The sequence below is a fragment of the Podarcis bocagei genome, assembly GCF_964188305.1.
Source record: "Podarcis bocagei genome assembly, chromosome: 4".
In the NCBI taxonomy this organism is placed as follows: Eukaryota; Metazoa; Chordata; class Lepidosauria; order Squamata; family Lacertidae; genus Podarcis; species Podarcis bocagei.
The window spans coordinates 81,625,910-81,641,966 of record NC_138128.1 but is presented as its reverse complement, the minus strand read 5'-3'; the positions used below and the strand labels follow the sequence as shown (position 1 = coordinate 81,641,966).

General features: G+C 42.1%; 1 protein-coding gene across 3 annotated transcripts in view; it reads right to left on the bottom strand.

The window, feature by feature from the left end:
• LOC308585313 (uncharacterized protein) overlaps window positions 1–16,057 on the bottom strand; it is a 180,917-nt gene that overhangs the window by 69,624 nt on the left and 95,236 nt on the right. Inside the window, exon 1 of one of the 3 annotated variants that reach the window (XR_014007224.1) lies at window positions 3,942–4,076. The exons of the other annotated variants lie outside the window; for them this stretch is intronic. The gene's annotated coding sequence lies outside the window, so the exon portion shown is untranslated. Of the gene's footprint in view, window positions 1–3,941; window positions 4,077–16,057 lie in introns of those variants that run through there. 3 annotated transcript variants of the gene reach the window in all.

Here is a 16,057-nt window from a genome sequence, read left to right as displayed (position 1 = left end):
GGAAGGAAAGAAATGTGGTAGCCAGGACCTAGGCCAGAGATGGATGTATCAGTCCATTTCTGGTCCACATAACTTTCAGATGTGCTGCCTCCTAAGTACATTAAGCCTAGGGGTGGGTGAATCTGTCAATTTCAGTCTTAGGAACCCATTCATTCCTGCTATGGGTCATTTTCAGAGGTTCTAGGTTGCTTAGAGAAGGGAGAGCACATATTTCCTCATATGCCACAAATTTTGAGAACCTTGTAGATGACATTCAGCCTCAAATATCACATTAGTCTGGGCAAGTATTTTTCAACTACTGCTTGAATGACTTTTTTAAAAATAAAGTATTAAGTTTTTTAAATGTATTTTCTGTGCCTTTCCCTTGCATTTTTAAATTCTTTTCTACTTTTCAAAGATAGGGGGAAATACTTGCCAGTGAGCATTGTGTCTTTTTATTTGTGACCATGGATGCACTCAGAATTATTCCTGGAATCAGTTCTCTTTAATTTTATGGCTCTAATCTACAGCAGCACAACAGCAACAGAATGTAACAAACATGACCTAATGTAGCCCAGAAAAGAAAAGAAAAGTATTTCGAACTTGTTTTCCACCAAACCTCCAATTTCCCAGGCTAATATTTGGAGAAGTTTCGTAGAAGATTAACCTACATTTTATTCTTCTCCCTGTATGTTCTATTTACAATCACTATGCAAAGCTACATTGCATGTTTTTATTATGTCCTAGTTTTCCTCTCCCCATTTCCTGATTTATTATGTTTTATTGTTGTCCGTTTAATTGCAAAAAGTCTCTGTGTAAGTTCTGCTTCTTCTCCCAAAACAAAATGATAATACAGATTTCTTATTTTTAAAAAATTGAATCCTTTTTTGAACCATTTTATGTTCCCATCCTATTTTGCTCTCTGGAAGGTGGCAGCCATTTTGTTTTCAGCCATACCACTGGTGGAAGCCATTTTGTGATGGTGCCCTCAGGACCTTCTCAAGATGCTCAGTGTGCCCTTGGACCCAAAAAGGTTAGCAACCACTAGGTATGACATTTCAGGGTGTGAATTATGTAGGCTAGATTTAAATATGCAAATTGAACCAAATTTCCCTCCCTATCCCTAAATGCACCCAACATTTTACTGCGGCTATACATTGCAGAGGAAGGTCAGCTGTGGCAGGCTGCCTTTCAGGGAAGCTTCATCATCATTGATCTCACCAATGAGGGACCACTGATGCGCTTCAAGAGAATCGAAGGTTCCTTGGGAAATGTTCAAAAACCACTGTTATTAGCACATTCATAGGAGTGAACTCATAGGGGCAGAGGTCCCTTCAGCCTCACAATAAAATATTTGAGGGTTTGCCCCTCCCCCCAAAATTAATGGGCAGTCATTCAAATGTGTGTGTGCCATGTCATGTGATCAATTCTGTGGGGCAGAGCTTCTTCAAGTTGGCACCCCCGAGCACATCTGATAACCCATGGCCAGCTTGGAATAATTGGCATGTAAAATATTAATAGATAACATAAAAGGGCGTTTGCCACCTGACAGCATTTGATAAATTACACGAAAGCCATCTGCCCTGGCTGAGCCAGGTTTTTTTCTCTTTTTTGGCCTCCTTAAATAGTAAGGAATCAGAGGCGCATTTAGGGGAGCACGACCAGTTTGCTCGCAACATGTGCCTAGCTGAGAGGAAGCCACAGGGGAAGCCACAACAATGTCATAGAATGGCACATGAGAGGCAGGGAGTTCTGAATTTTGGCATTGCATAGGGCGTCACTGAAACTCAACAGCCCAAAGTCTGCCATTGCCACAATGCATTTGGACTCTAGTTCACACCACCTGGCTAGAATAGCATAGTATTTGGGATGTTCCCACTGCCAAGTTTGAGGTATGAATGCTTTGGGAGCTTTTCTATTCAGGATGAGACTCTGCTAAATTCAACCTTGGTAAAGAGAGCAACAGCTGTTCTGCATTCCATAGAATGCAAATCTTACCTAGTTTGGTATATCTGATTGAAAAACGTAAACAGATAAACCCCTAAGAACCAAGGGAGAGTGTTCATTTGAATGACACTTACTTCCCTCCTTACTTCACTAAGGCTGCAATCCTATTCACACTTATGAAGAAGCCCCTTTGAACACAGTGGGTTGTACTTCTGAGTAAACAAGCATAATAATGTGCCATAATATGATTTTCCACTTCCTGTGCCTACGGTGGTTTTGTCTAGGCAGCAGTCAACCAAAATATTCTCTTCAAATAGCCATTCTCAGCTGTCATCTTAGGTTGTAGGTGAAATCCATGAAAAAGACTGAGGTAGGATTTCCCAGTAGCATATTTCAGATTAGCCCCAATTCACAATGTATCTGGAGAATTGATTTAAAAGGCTTACCAGTTTAGAAGCATCTAAGCATATTTAGGCATCATTTGCAGAATGCTGGAGTTTACGGCTTATGCATTCCAAATCTGGCCCTATAATATCAGGGATGCTCTCTGGGAGCACAAACTAAGAGGTTCCCGAGATAAAGAGTAACGAGGAGAGAGGTCCGTGTTCCCACAGCTCAATGGCACTTTAATCTCAATGTGCAGTTTTGGCTCCTTCTGTGAACACCTGGACAGACAGTACAGTGGTACCTCTGGTTACGTACTTAATTCATTCCAGAGGTCCGTTCTTAACCTGAAACTGTTCTTCTGAAGCACCACTTTAGCTAATGGGGCCTCCCGCTGCTGCTGCGCGATTTTTGTTCTCATACTGAAGCAAAGTTCTTAATCCGAGGTACTATTTCTGGGTTAGCGGAGTCTGTAACCTGAAGCGTATGTAACCCAAGGTACCACTGTAATCCAAAGACTCAGCTGTACAGCTGCAAATGCAACATTGAAGTGCATTACACAAATGTGACACTAGATAGCAATGGTGAGCTCATGGCAAATTCAATATATTTTTTCAAAATGCATTTTCACAGCGTTTTTGATATGTGTCTAGATTCTGCCCCCGTCACAACCTGAGGTGCCCAAGCCTGTTTCTCAAATGCCACTGTTTCCTTAAATCGTAAGCAGGCAAAATGAGGCGGCAGGAGGTGTTGGATGGCAGCTGCCTTGTCTTCCTAACTCTGAGGACAGAGCTATGTTTCAGATACTACCTGTCCCAGGCTCCCTAAACTAGCCAGCTGCCTCAAGTGGGGCGGAGGATGCCAAACCCATTATTCTCGCAGGCTTCTATACACAGAGTGGGGAAAGGGGCCATCTTGTTTTTTGCCTCAGGCAATAACAGGTCTTTGGCTCTCTCTGGTCATAAGGACTAGTCTCTTTTAAACTGGATTCGGAATATCAGGAGATTTCCTTAAGCTAGGGTTGCTGTATTTCAAAACGTAAACTTTCGGACACAAAAGTTGCTGAGTTCTTTTCTTGGAGGGTACAAATGTATTGAGCTTTCCCTAACCCCCAAGTTGCTGAGCTTTAAGATAAATTCAACAGTGTAACTAAGTTTTGATGGATGCAATAATGGAATGCTGAATGGTATACCATAGTTTTTGTAGAATATGCAGGGATTTAGAATATGTAAAATGAGCCATGAAAAGAGAAGAAGGGAAGTCATTGATATCTTAAGAACATAAAACGAGTATTTTAAATTGTAAAACAGCTTTATGGAGGGGGGCAAACTGGTTGAGCTCCCCCCCCCCCAAAAAAAAAAAGTTGTTGCAAAATCTCCCACACACACAACAAAGTTTTTGAGCTATTTTTAATGAAATTCACCAAAATCCACTCTTCGGACATGGCCTACCACAATGAGGGCCAAATACCAGCTATGTCCAGACATATGGCAAGCCTACCTAAGCTCTACTGGTGGCTTAGCTACAAAGTCACAAAACTCCTCCAGGAAAGAGGCTGTAATTGATACCACAATTAATTTTCCCCAAGAACTTTTTACATAGTATCCCATGAGTCTGGAAAGAGTACTTACTGTGCGAGAAGACCTTGAGATACCTCTGTCTTAACACCAGGAAGCAGGAGGGGTCAGGAGATCTCCAATAGTTGTATTTATTTGTGAACAACAGATTAACCACCCAGCACAGAAGCTGTGGGCTTGCTCCACAAAGAAAAGACTCCATATCATTCCCACTCAGCTGTGGAGAGAACCAAACCCAGAGAGGGGAGTTTCTATTACAGATGAGACCTCTTAAAGAGACAGGCAACAGTTTGCATAACTTCCAACTTTCCTGTTTATGTGATAATCTGCATCAAGTCCATTTCGCCTTTGAACATTTGCCTCCTCCCCCCCCCCACTTCCTGATTATAGGCCCTTCCAACGCTATGATGCTAAGAAAACCACATACAATAAAGGTCTGAAATTCTGCAGTCAAGCTGTATCTTCATTTGTAAATCCGATCGTGCGGTATCTGCCCATGTTCATCATTTCCATTCAGATTGGAACATGAGTGCGTCACTTTATAAAGGTCCATTTTTTACATCAGCCGCTCAGAAGATTAGGAGAATATTTGTACAAGTTATTTTCCCCCCTAAAATGGCCAGTTATTTATGCCCCCCCTTAGATTGCCCACTTTATCTGCTCTGCTGAACACCTGTGTTAGTGATGGTAAATTATGGGCTTATTTATAGGGATCACATATGGTTCTACGGTTTATTAACAAATGCTTGAAAGGTATCAGCAAAGACCTTGATTAAAAACAGCATATGTCTTAACATCTTTAAAAAGCAGCATATGTCTTACTCAGATCAAGTCTTACTCGGATCAAAAGTCCTTCTGTTTGTGCAAAGGCACCAATTGGATATATTCATAGCCATGTAAACATTTTTAAGACCTATTGATCTGAAGGGGTAGCACTGCAATGCTTAAATGTAGCTGCAGGGTTCCCCAAACTTGGGCCTCCAGCTGTTTTGGACTACAATTCCCATCATTCCTGACCACTGGTCCTGGTAGCCAGGGATGATGGGAATTGTAGCCCAAATACAGCCAGAGACCCAAATGTGGGGAAACCCTGCCATTATCTCCATAGTATTCCATCATTACTATGACCCCAACTCTCAAAGAAACACTCTACATTGATAGATGGCTTCGAGAGCCAAGTCAAACAAGTGCATAGTGTCATTCCCTCTAGGCTGCACCATTTTAGAAATCTGCTGGGTAGCATATTGTTTCCTTGGAATAAATAGAGCAAGTGGTTAAAGCAGAAGGCTATGAAACAAGGGCTTCAGGAAAATCAGCAACAATTATTCTTTCAGTTGATATTACTTGTTTAGGTTCAGTCACTTGATTTAGAAATGTATCTAGTTCCTTCAGCCTCATGCAGAATATTTCATTTTTCTTTGAGGTTGAAAAATCCCAAGAACCTTGAAATGCTGGTTTACTCTGATGGGAATGGTAGCATTTTCTAATCTCAATCAAGCAGAAACCACCTGGAGAAATACCCTCTTTCTTGCTACATTTTTAACATGCATCTGGCACAATGCAGCCTCATGAAAATGATAATTAATGAAAATAAATATGTGGCCAAATTTACATACATCTCAAGAAGACATGATAATGTTTATAGCGAAGATTAAATAAGGCAATATTTTCAGTTGCATCTGCTGCTGATTTTATGTTTTTTTCTCCTCACTCCTTTGGAGTCATCTGCTATATGTTTAGTGAAGCCCCAACACCACAGGTCCTCCCCTCCCCCTTCTTCCTTCCTTACTTCTTATTTGCATTTGTGCATGATGCGAAGGGGAAATACTGTGGAATTATTTTGCAGCTGGTTGTGGAAATAAAGAACAGCCAGGTAGATACAGTGGTACCTTGGTTTTCAAACGTAATCCGTTTTGGACTTCTGAAACATTCAAAAACCAAAGTGCAGTTTCCAATGGGCGCAGGCACCCTGGAAACAATAGCCGACAGCCGTATCGAACGTTCGGCTTCTGAAAAACGTTCAAAAACTGGAACACTTACTTCCGTGTTTTTGGTGTTCAGGAGCTGAAATGTTTGAGTACCAAGGTGTTCAAGAACCAAGGTTCCACTGTATTTTCTTGGTTCAACTGCAGAAGATTAGAGTTGCAAGGAACTTGCATATCTTCGTTCCCAAAGCAAACACCATATATACAAAGTTTGTCTGCAGACAAACACCGGCTCCCTCAGCTGCTTGAAAGCGAGGTGAGTGCCGCAACCCCATAGTCGCCTTTGACTGGACTTAACCGTCCAGGAGCCCTTTACCTTTTACCTTTACCTATAGGGACATGGGTGGTGCTGTGGGTTAAACCACAGAGCTTAGGGCTTGCTGATCAGAAGGTCAGCGGTTTGAATCCCCGCAACGGGGTGAACTTCTGTTGCTTGGTCCCTGCTCATGCCAACCTAGCAGTTCAAAAGCACATCAAAGTGCAAGTAGATAATTACCGCTCCAGCGGGAAGATAAACAGCGTTTCTGTGCGCTGCTCTGGTTTGCCAGAAGTGGCTTAGTCATGCTGGCCACATGACCCGGAAGCTGTACGCCAGCTCCCTCGGCCAATAAAGCGAGATGAGTGCCACAACCACAGAGTCGGCCATGACTGGACCTAATGGTCAGGGGGCCCTTTACCATACAAAGAATATTGTGCCACCTGAAAGATGAACCATTGCATTATGGTCTAAGCTTTCGTGGACTACAGTCCAGTGCATCAGATGTACCAAATGTTATATTGAGCTACAGCTACATATATACTTGGTGGTGGTAGTGGAGGGCATGGAATAATGAGGCCATAAAGAAACAGAATACAGAAAATAAATAAGGCCATGGGGAAATGGAATACAGAAAAGTGCAGATGGTGATAATTCTGTTATTAACCGTGGGCACTTGGGCCACCTGTGCTTTTCTGCATTTACTTTCATTCTGACCTCTCTACTTGCTTCCCAGAGTCATCTGCATAGCCACTGTAAAAACAGGATGTCGAACCAGAAGGGCTTTTGACCTGATCAAGCAGGACTCTTCTTAAGTTCTTCCGAATACTTCAGGGGGGAAAACATTCCCTTCTGAAAAACACTATCCATTGCTGTGGATAATAATAATAATAATAATAATAATAATAATAATAATAATAATAATAATTAATAAATAAATAAATAAATAATTTTATTTATACCCCGCCCTCCCCAGCCAAGACCGGCTCAGGGCGGCTAACTACCAATAATAAAAACAAGTTGATTAAAATACAACTTAAAAAACAAGATTAAAATACAACATTAAAACATTAAGATGCAGCCTCTTCACAGGAGGAGAAAGGAAAAAAGAAAGAGGGGGAGGGAATCAAACTGATTCTAAGCCAAAGGCCAGGCGGAACAACTCTGTCTTACAGGCCCTGTGGAAAGAAATCAGATCTACACTAATATCTGACTTTCACTTTTTTCTTACACATCCCTGGTCATCTGAATGCCAAGCCACCACCCCCACAAGATCTCTTCATATGATGCTTATAGCTATGGTGACAAATGCTGAGTTCTGGCAGCAGGGAAGACCACTGCCATAACCTCCAACATTTCCCAGATGAAAATAGGGACGTCCTAATCCATAATAATTTTACTGTTTATACCCCATGCATCTTAGTAGGCTGCCCCAGCCACTCTGGCCAACTTCCAACGTACATAAAAACATAATAAAACATTAAACATTAAAAAAGAAAAACCTTCCCTATACAAGATTACTTTCACACAGCTTGGGGTCGGATAATTCCATACCCTCCAACATTTCTCCCATGAAAATAGGGACGTTCTAAGGAAAAGCGAGACATTCCAGGATCAGATGAGAAACGAGTATGGCTTCTCTAAATCAGGGACGTCCCTGGAAAATAGGGACACTTGGAGGATCTGCACTGCATTTGTGCTCTGTTAGTTAGCTAGAGGCATCTTGGATGCCACAGTAAAAGCAAAAAGAAACACATATGGACAGAACCTTTAGTTTGACCTAACAGGGCAGTCCTCCTGTCTGTACAAGCATGGGTACCACAAGTAACCAAAGGGAGACAAGTATGATGCCCACCCCCAGGAAGTGGCTCACCTGATGCGGAGGAACTGCAGGGCTAGTGTTAAGACCTGGGACTAAAATCACTACTAAATTTCACCAAAGGCAATATTACGGTTTCCTGAAATTCAAATACTGTAATTTTGAAGAATGAGTTTCAGTACAATTAGAGAAATTCCTAAAGTGGAGGTGAGGGCAGGTTGCACTGTTTTAAATTATTATTATTATTATTATTATTATTATTATTATTATTATTATTATTATTATTATACCCCACTCATCTGGCTGGGTTTCCCCAGGCACTCTGGGCAGCTTCCAGCAAAATATAAAAACACAATAAAATACCAAACATTAAAAACTTCCCAGTACAGGACTGCTTTCAGATGTCTTCTAAAAGTTGTGCAGTTCTTTGTCTCCTCGTACCCTAGCATAAACCTTTGCAGTGCTCACTGAATAAATAACAGCTCATATGTGAGAACAAAAATATGGTAGAGTGCAGAAATATTTTGTTTGTGTGTGATAAATGCACTCCTTGAATAGACACCCGGTGTGCATGAAATTGTCTGCTTATATGTTCATTTGTTCTGCAACCACCTCTGCAAGGATAGCTATTCCCCAGGTATCTCCTTCTAATTATTGGGCAAAATAAGCAACTGCTAGGTTCTGCAGTTGAAATTTTAGATGCATTAAGGAAGTCCCCTTGGAACTGAGAGCGCAGTCTCAGAGTACACCGCAAGACCTTGTTTGCAGAGTTAGTTGCTCCCCTGTCAACAATATTTATTAAAGATCAATGCATAATTCAAAGCAATTAATCTATTTGAACAATTTTATTCCTTTTTATGCTTATGCACTAGCCATGATATCTATATTTTATTCCACCCTCTGTGCGCTTGAAACAACTTGGCAAAGAGTATGCAGCAATGGTTTTCAAACTTTATACCTTTAGGGACCGCTTTCCACATTGACTGATCTGCATGGTCTCACATCATTGCCTGATCTTCCCTGCCAAAGATGGATCCATTCTGGAAAAGCTTTCCGAGTTATATGGCTCTCAAAGCTGCCTCATACTGTACATTGGCTTTTGGTTAGTGCCAGTGAGGTGTAGCTGCTTGAACATCAGGCTAGGATTGGTGAGACCCAGATTCAAAACCACACTAAGCTCACTGGATTATGTTGACCCAGCCATTAGCTCTCAGCCCAAGCTACTTCACAAATTTCTTGTGAGGTAAAAATGTGAAGGCCCCATGTATACTGTCTTGAACCACTTAGGAGAACAGGTGAGGATATCAATAGGATAATTAAAATCATTTGCTGTAATAGAAACCAAAAATATTTAAGGCTACTATTGACCAGCTGTACATCACAAGCACTGGATGTTTTGTGAAGTGGATCACCTCGAGTAGGAACAAGATGGAGACTTTTGGTTTTATAACATGTTTACACTTTCTGCCCAACCCTTGACCTTTGTGCAAAGTGTGTTCTCCTTCATGGAGAGCACATGTTGCAGTGGGAGCCGACAGGACACTCCAAAGTTGTGGGGCGGGCTAATTGATCGTTGGCCACTGTTGTGATTGGGCTTCCCTTGTTGTTGGGAAGAAGTGAATGTTGACATTTGTTGATTGACAGCCAGAAATGCTAAAACTCTTTGCACGAGACTAGGGCTTCCTCTTTTTGCCCATGCATCGGATTGCCCGTCCCCCCCTCCCTATATTTAGGGTTGTTCACTTTGACCTTGCTATGCCAGTCATGGGGTCCTCTGCTCTTGGGGCAGGGGCCCAGTAGGAATTTTGTCCATGTGGCTGATTGGCTGGTGCCATTTGGTTTTGCTACGATTTGCGTAGCAAATCGTCACAACTTGTAAGGTTGCGGTTAGGCATTGGTTCATGGTTTGGTTGGTTGAGGGGCACGGATTGGCTGTGCCTGCCCCTCTAATGCTGCTGCTGCAAGGGATTCTGTTAAAGGAATACAGGGGCTCACTATTGCTTTTGTCTGAACCCTGTCAGGGGGCTAGGGCCACGCAAGAGCCCCTAGTTGCATTTGGGGAGGGCTGAGGGCAGGTTCTCTGCTCTGTTGCTACCCCCAAATGTATTCCCCCTTTCTGACTTTCGCAGGCTTGCGGAATGTCAGTCTGTCCCCCACTGGGGGGCAGATAGTCGCAACCAATGCCTAAGCAACCACTCACATTTTTGTATTTTAATAAAGTTGTGGCCAAAATTATGCCAAAAACCCAAAATTTCTGTGTGATGTGTGAGTTATTTGGGGTGGCCCTGGGGACCTCAACCCGCAAAAAAAAAAGGAACACCCCTGTTTTCAGATATATGTGGTAGGTCCCCCAAGTTAAATACCTAATTTCTTTGAGCACCGACTCTTCTGAATGATACCTGGGGTAATATGTTCCTAGACTTTCTCTTTGGACAATGTTTCCCACTTTCTTTCATTCTAACTCCCCCCCCCCCACTTAGTCTGCTTATTCTAGTAGCCATCTGACGCTTATATAGGTTAGGGTGACAGTGGGGAGGGTGTGTTTTGTGTGGGCCCTTTCATGTTTTAAATAATAAATAAATAATACCACATCATCTTGTCATATATATTGGTGTTTCTAAGGTGGAATTTGCCATCTGTATTGTTTAGCAGTGCAAATCTGATCAGCAGACACTGGGGTCCCCCCCCCCCACATGCCACGAGTCACAAAAATAACAGGGGGACTATTCCTTTATGATGCTGAGATGTCACAAGTGAGTAACAGGTGAGTGTTACTGTGTTGTTGTCATGGGATGGTGTCAGTGCATGTGCAATAAGCAGGAATGAACCGTTGCTACAGAAGCTTTTTTATTATTATGGTGGTTACATTGCCACATGCATTACCAGAATCAACCATGCCTTCAGCCAGGAATCTCCTTGTTCGCCTTCTTGATGCCTTTTGTCACCCACAAACCCAGTCAAAAGTGACCATACAATGTACTCCTGGATGGCTCCCCCTTCATACAGCCTGTTGGTTCCTGCTGAACTAACATAATAATAATAATAATAATAATAATAATAATAATAATAATAATAATAATAATAATAATAATAATATATAATATATAATATTTATACCCCACCCATCTGGATGGGTTTCCCCAGCCACTCTGGGTGGCTTCCAACAAATTATTAAAATACAATAGTCTATTAAACATTAAAAGCTACCCTAAATGAGGATCTTCCACATCAAGCCTTGGCTACCCTCAAGATTAGGCTTTTTTTCTGCCTCCCCATCTGCCTTCTGCCTGTTTCCCACACCTTTTGAAGTGGTACTTTTCCTTTGACCTGGACAGTGAGTAACACAGGTTTGGACAGTCCCTTTCTGCTCTACACAGTACTGTATTATGAACCTTATATCAAAGTTTCATGGAGGTATTTAGCAATAGCAGCCCATCAGTTTATGACTGATGATTAGAAAAAAAACACTTGTGCACTGCAAAACATTATTCATCAGACATTAGAGACCTGCTTAGGAACATACAATTAGCCCTTCCTTTTTAGCAAGCCTCAGTTGAACTAAATACTACTTTGGGACTGCGTAGATCTGCTTTCCTGGAGGCTAGAGGCAGGTCTGAATGCTGCAGGGACAACTGTGTCTTTCCCTCTGCCAACTATTCTCGGTAAGAAATGTTTCTTTCTCTATTTGCATTTGCAAGTAAGTGCTGCGTACTTCATTAGCTTAAATACTCTCCTTTTTCATTAGGTAAATTAAATGTTCATTGGACATGGTTAGCAGCTTTAAATGCACAATAATGTTCTGTGTGAAGATGAAACCGGGAAGGCTTTGTTTTGCATTGTTTTAATTTACTTTTGGAATTTTAAATACATATGCTCTTCATGGCTACAGTAACCTGTGCATACATTGCTGAAAGCATATTTTATAGAGTTGGAAGGAGCTCCAAGGTTGCATTGTGCAAGATCGCATTGTGCCTCTAGATCAGGGGTCAGCAAACTATTTCAGCAGGGGGCTGGTCCACTGTCCCTCAGACCTTGTGGGGGGCCGGACTATATTTTGAAAGAAGAAGAAGAATGAATTCCTATGCCCCACAAATAACCCAGAGATGCATTTTAAATAAAAGGATGCATTCTACTCATGTAAAAACACCCATGGGTAGGCAAACTTAGGCCCGGGGGCCAGATCCAGCCCAATCACCTTCTAAATCCAGCCCGCGGACAGTCCAGGAATCAGAATGTTTTTACATGAGTAAAATGCGTCCTTTTATTTAAAATGCATCTCTGGGTGATTTGTGGGGCATAGGAATTTGTTCTTTCTTTCTTTTTTTCCAAAATATAGTCCGGCCCCCCACAAGGTCTGAGGGGCAGTGGACCGGCCCTCTGCTGAAAAAGTTTGCTGACCCCTGTATAGCTCTATTTCCAACACAAGATGGTCTCATAAAGGGTTGCCATATTTCAAACAGTGAAAATCCGGACAGAAAAGTTGAGCTTTTTTTGCCTAAAATCAAATTGGCAAAAACAACACTGCCAATACGTCCAGATTGTCCTGGACATGTTGCCAATTTTCACTACTGCCAACTGCAGTCTTCCAGATATGTACGGGGAAATTCCAGACCTATGGCAACCCTAGTCTCATATCAATAAATACCAGACATGGAGACAGTGAATGGGGCTCAGGGCTGGCAGATGAGACAAGAAGCGAAGAGAGAGTCCTCTGTAGAAACTTGTTGCCATTTCCTGTGTACATTTGGGTGTACAAAATGACAAGAACGTTTTGGAAATCGCAAGATATGGGAGAAGAGAAACTGCTTCACCTGCCTGCAGTAAAGCCACACAGAGATGATACAATACTGGTCTATGACATCAGCACAACCACACAATGCATACAGCATTTAGCTTTGTGCCACTGGAGTGGGTAAATAACAGGTGGAGGCATCCCAGCACTGGTATGCACTGGAAGAGAGGGAGCCACCACTGTGGGAGACTCCACAGAACCAACCAAACACTTTGAAAGCTGGTGTAAGGCCCTGAAATCTGACATTATGGAGGGAGGATGGGGTAGATCAAGGGTAGCTATGTGTGATGGCCTGGGACTCGAGTGCAGGCTCGGAATCAAAGGAGTCTCAGTCTGCACCGGATCCTTTGCCTCAGGCATCATCTGAACCAAGCCTGGGGCTTGATCCTGAAGAGTCCCAGTCTGCACAGGTTCCCCTGCAACAAATACCAGTTGGGCCAAGTCAGGGGCCTGAGCCTGCCCTGGCTCCAGATGCGGGGATTACCTCGTTGCCTTCAGCTGGGCCATCACTTACAGCTGCTCCACTACCGGTTGGGTCAGGGGAGGCTGAGGAGGCCCTGGGTCTAGTAACCCACCAATGTCTCCCGAGCTGCAGAGACTAAGGTCTGAGAGAAGGAGAGACCTGAATACTCGCAGGAGGAGTGCTCGCCTTCAGGCGAAACAGGGGGGTGAGTCACCGGGGAATCAGGACTGGCCATTACCCCGACAAAGATAAAAGGCTGACGGACCCCACCCCAGGTTGCGGGAGCAACATTGCTGTATGCCAGATCCTGCCTGAGATCCTGTACCTGCCCCTGCCCCTGCCTGGTTTCCTGCCTCGTATCCTGCCTTGGCCCTGTCGGACTGACTCCTAGCAGAACCTCTGGATTCTGGACTGGTCCTGGACCGTGTTTCAAGGGTTACCCCCGGGCCCAGCACACTATAGATATGCTGGATCCAAAGCTGGTCTTTATCCCAGAGACAGGCCTTATTTGGGGCATGCAGCAAAAACAAACTAGCAAGCAAGCAAACTGGGGGAAATGTCCCAATCTTCTCCCCTGGTCGGTGGTGCTCTGTTGTGCCCTGCTGAAGATATGTGCATGGTAGTCTTTCTGAACAAGTCACGCCAATCTTAGTTGGATCAGAGTGAATGGAGCTATAGTGAAATTTGTGGCGCATCCAGCAATTTCCAACTATATTAAAAAGTCACAATATAAAACTGACCTCTGGCTAGTTTCATTTAAAAGTAATCAGAATAATTCAAAGGCTAGTAACATCAACGTAAATTAGGAAGAAACTTAAGTCAATTTGACAGAAACAAGGATAAATAGCACCAGATAAGATCCCAGGAGTAAGATTAGAGCTGTCGCCACATTTATATTTGGAAGTTCTGTTCAAGTGAAGAATTTTGAGGAGATATGTAAGGATTTGAGCAAGATTCGCCAGGTTTCTCAAGGAGGCATCTTTTACACTGCCACTGGGTTTTACCTAAATGAGACTTCATAGGAAATTTAGATATTCTTCTCAGATGAAATATCTGTAGGGCTTTTGAGAGGAGCCAAGCGGATTTTGATAAGATTAGCAAACTTCCTCTAGAGGATTTCACAAATCTCTGACACTAGGAATATCAGTGTCCAACAGAGGTAGTAGATTTGACCACAAAGTACAAAAATAAAATGATGATGTTAGTTTATGTGGTAGATAAGCTGTCAAACCTAACAAATGCATATTGTTGCTAGTTAGAATGAGAAGGGGCTAAATCCCAGAGCTGTATTGCTGATAGGCCGATACTAAGACCATAGAAATACAATTAGCACTGGTAGACAGGGCTCTGTGTGATGTCATTTCCCCTTCTCTCCTGGAGAGGAAGGAGCATATGATACTTCCTGTTCCTTTCTCTCTCTTTCTCTCTTCTATTGTCCAACATTGGATGCAGACATGCCTCTGCTTTTTCCAGTTCAAGCAAATGTCTGAAACTGGTTATACAGGAAATACAAGTATTTTGCCTGCATAGTTTTCACTGCTGTCATTGCTGTGAACCAATGCATGATTATAAAGGAAGTAAATATTATTTTTAAAATTATAAGTTGTTGCCCAATTCTTTGTTACCTGATAAGAAAGGGGAGCCAGCTTGTTTAATAACTGGACTTGCTGAAAACTCGGTTTTACAGCCTAATTCCTATGCTTTTAATTTTTCTGCCAAGGATGAGATTTTGAAATTCTGTTCAACCAACACATGTGGGTGCCTGGAAGGATAAAATGCAATTAATAAATCCTCTCCTACCCACTGAAACCCATATCACAACTTAAACATTGAAAAAGAAGAATACAACCTTTGAAAGATCTGTTAAATAAACAACGCCCAACATTAAGCAGTAATTTAAAAAATGAAACAGTTATTCCTCCCCCCCTTTTTTCCTATATAGTCTTCTACAAACATTGCTTCCTCCAGATGCAGACTGAAACTATATCCTGAGGCTATGTCCTGCCAGCGGCAGAATACGGAAGATTTATTATTTGTGGATATTGATACAAATTGACTTGATCTGCATCTTCTGGGTTAATGTGTGGTGCTGGAATGCAACTAAATGAATAAATAAGCTGTTATTGTTATTATTACCCTTGACATTTGTCTAAATTTTGCAGTGCAGTTCCGCACACAGGAAACATAACAAAATGTGTGTTTTGTTAGAAAATGTGTTAGAAAAGTACATATTTGAATGCAAAAGTTCACACAGTATTTTTTAAAAATACAGATTAACCAGGAAACAATCTAGAATGGGCTTATGAATGAGCACATATGAAAATTGACCAAAAATAGACTGGCCAGTACATTCTTCCCTGTGGGTACTTAGGAGCATCAGCAATTTGCAGGTACAACCCTCTGGGGGGAAAACTGGCTGTCCTGATGTTCTAATCTTTACAAGGAACCAGCTAATTTGTTTTTTGTGGAACAGTGCCAGAGCCAGCCAGCCATAAAGAGAATTTTAGTTAAGTATCACCCAATGACGCTACTGAGGGACCATATTTGTTTACCTGTAGCAAAAGGAATATTATGCATTGCAGGCCCTGAGGAATTTTAGTTAACATATAATTTGTTTTTAATGAGACATGATACTTCATTGGGCTATCCTTAATGGGGTTTTTTAAAAAAATGCTTGTTACATCCTAAATGCAGTGAAATCAATCCATACTCTCTAAGTCCATACAAAACTCTCTCAGCCCAGCCTAGGTGTGTGTATCATTCTACCAAGCAGTATGGAGAATCTTATTACTCTTATATAGATTCAGGTGTATAGTTAAACATGGGTTAAACTTCCTGCCTGCTACTGCCCAGTT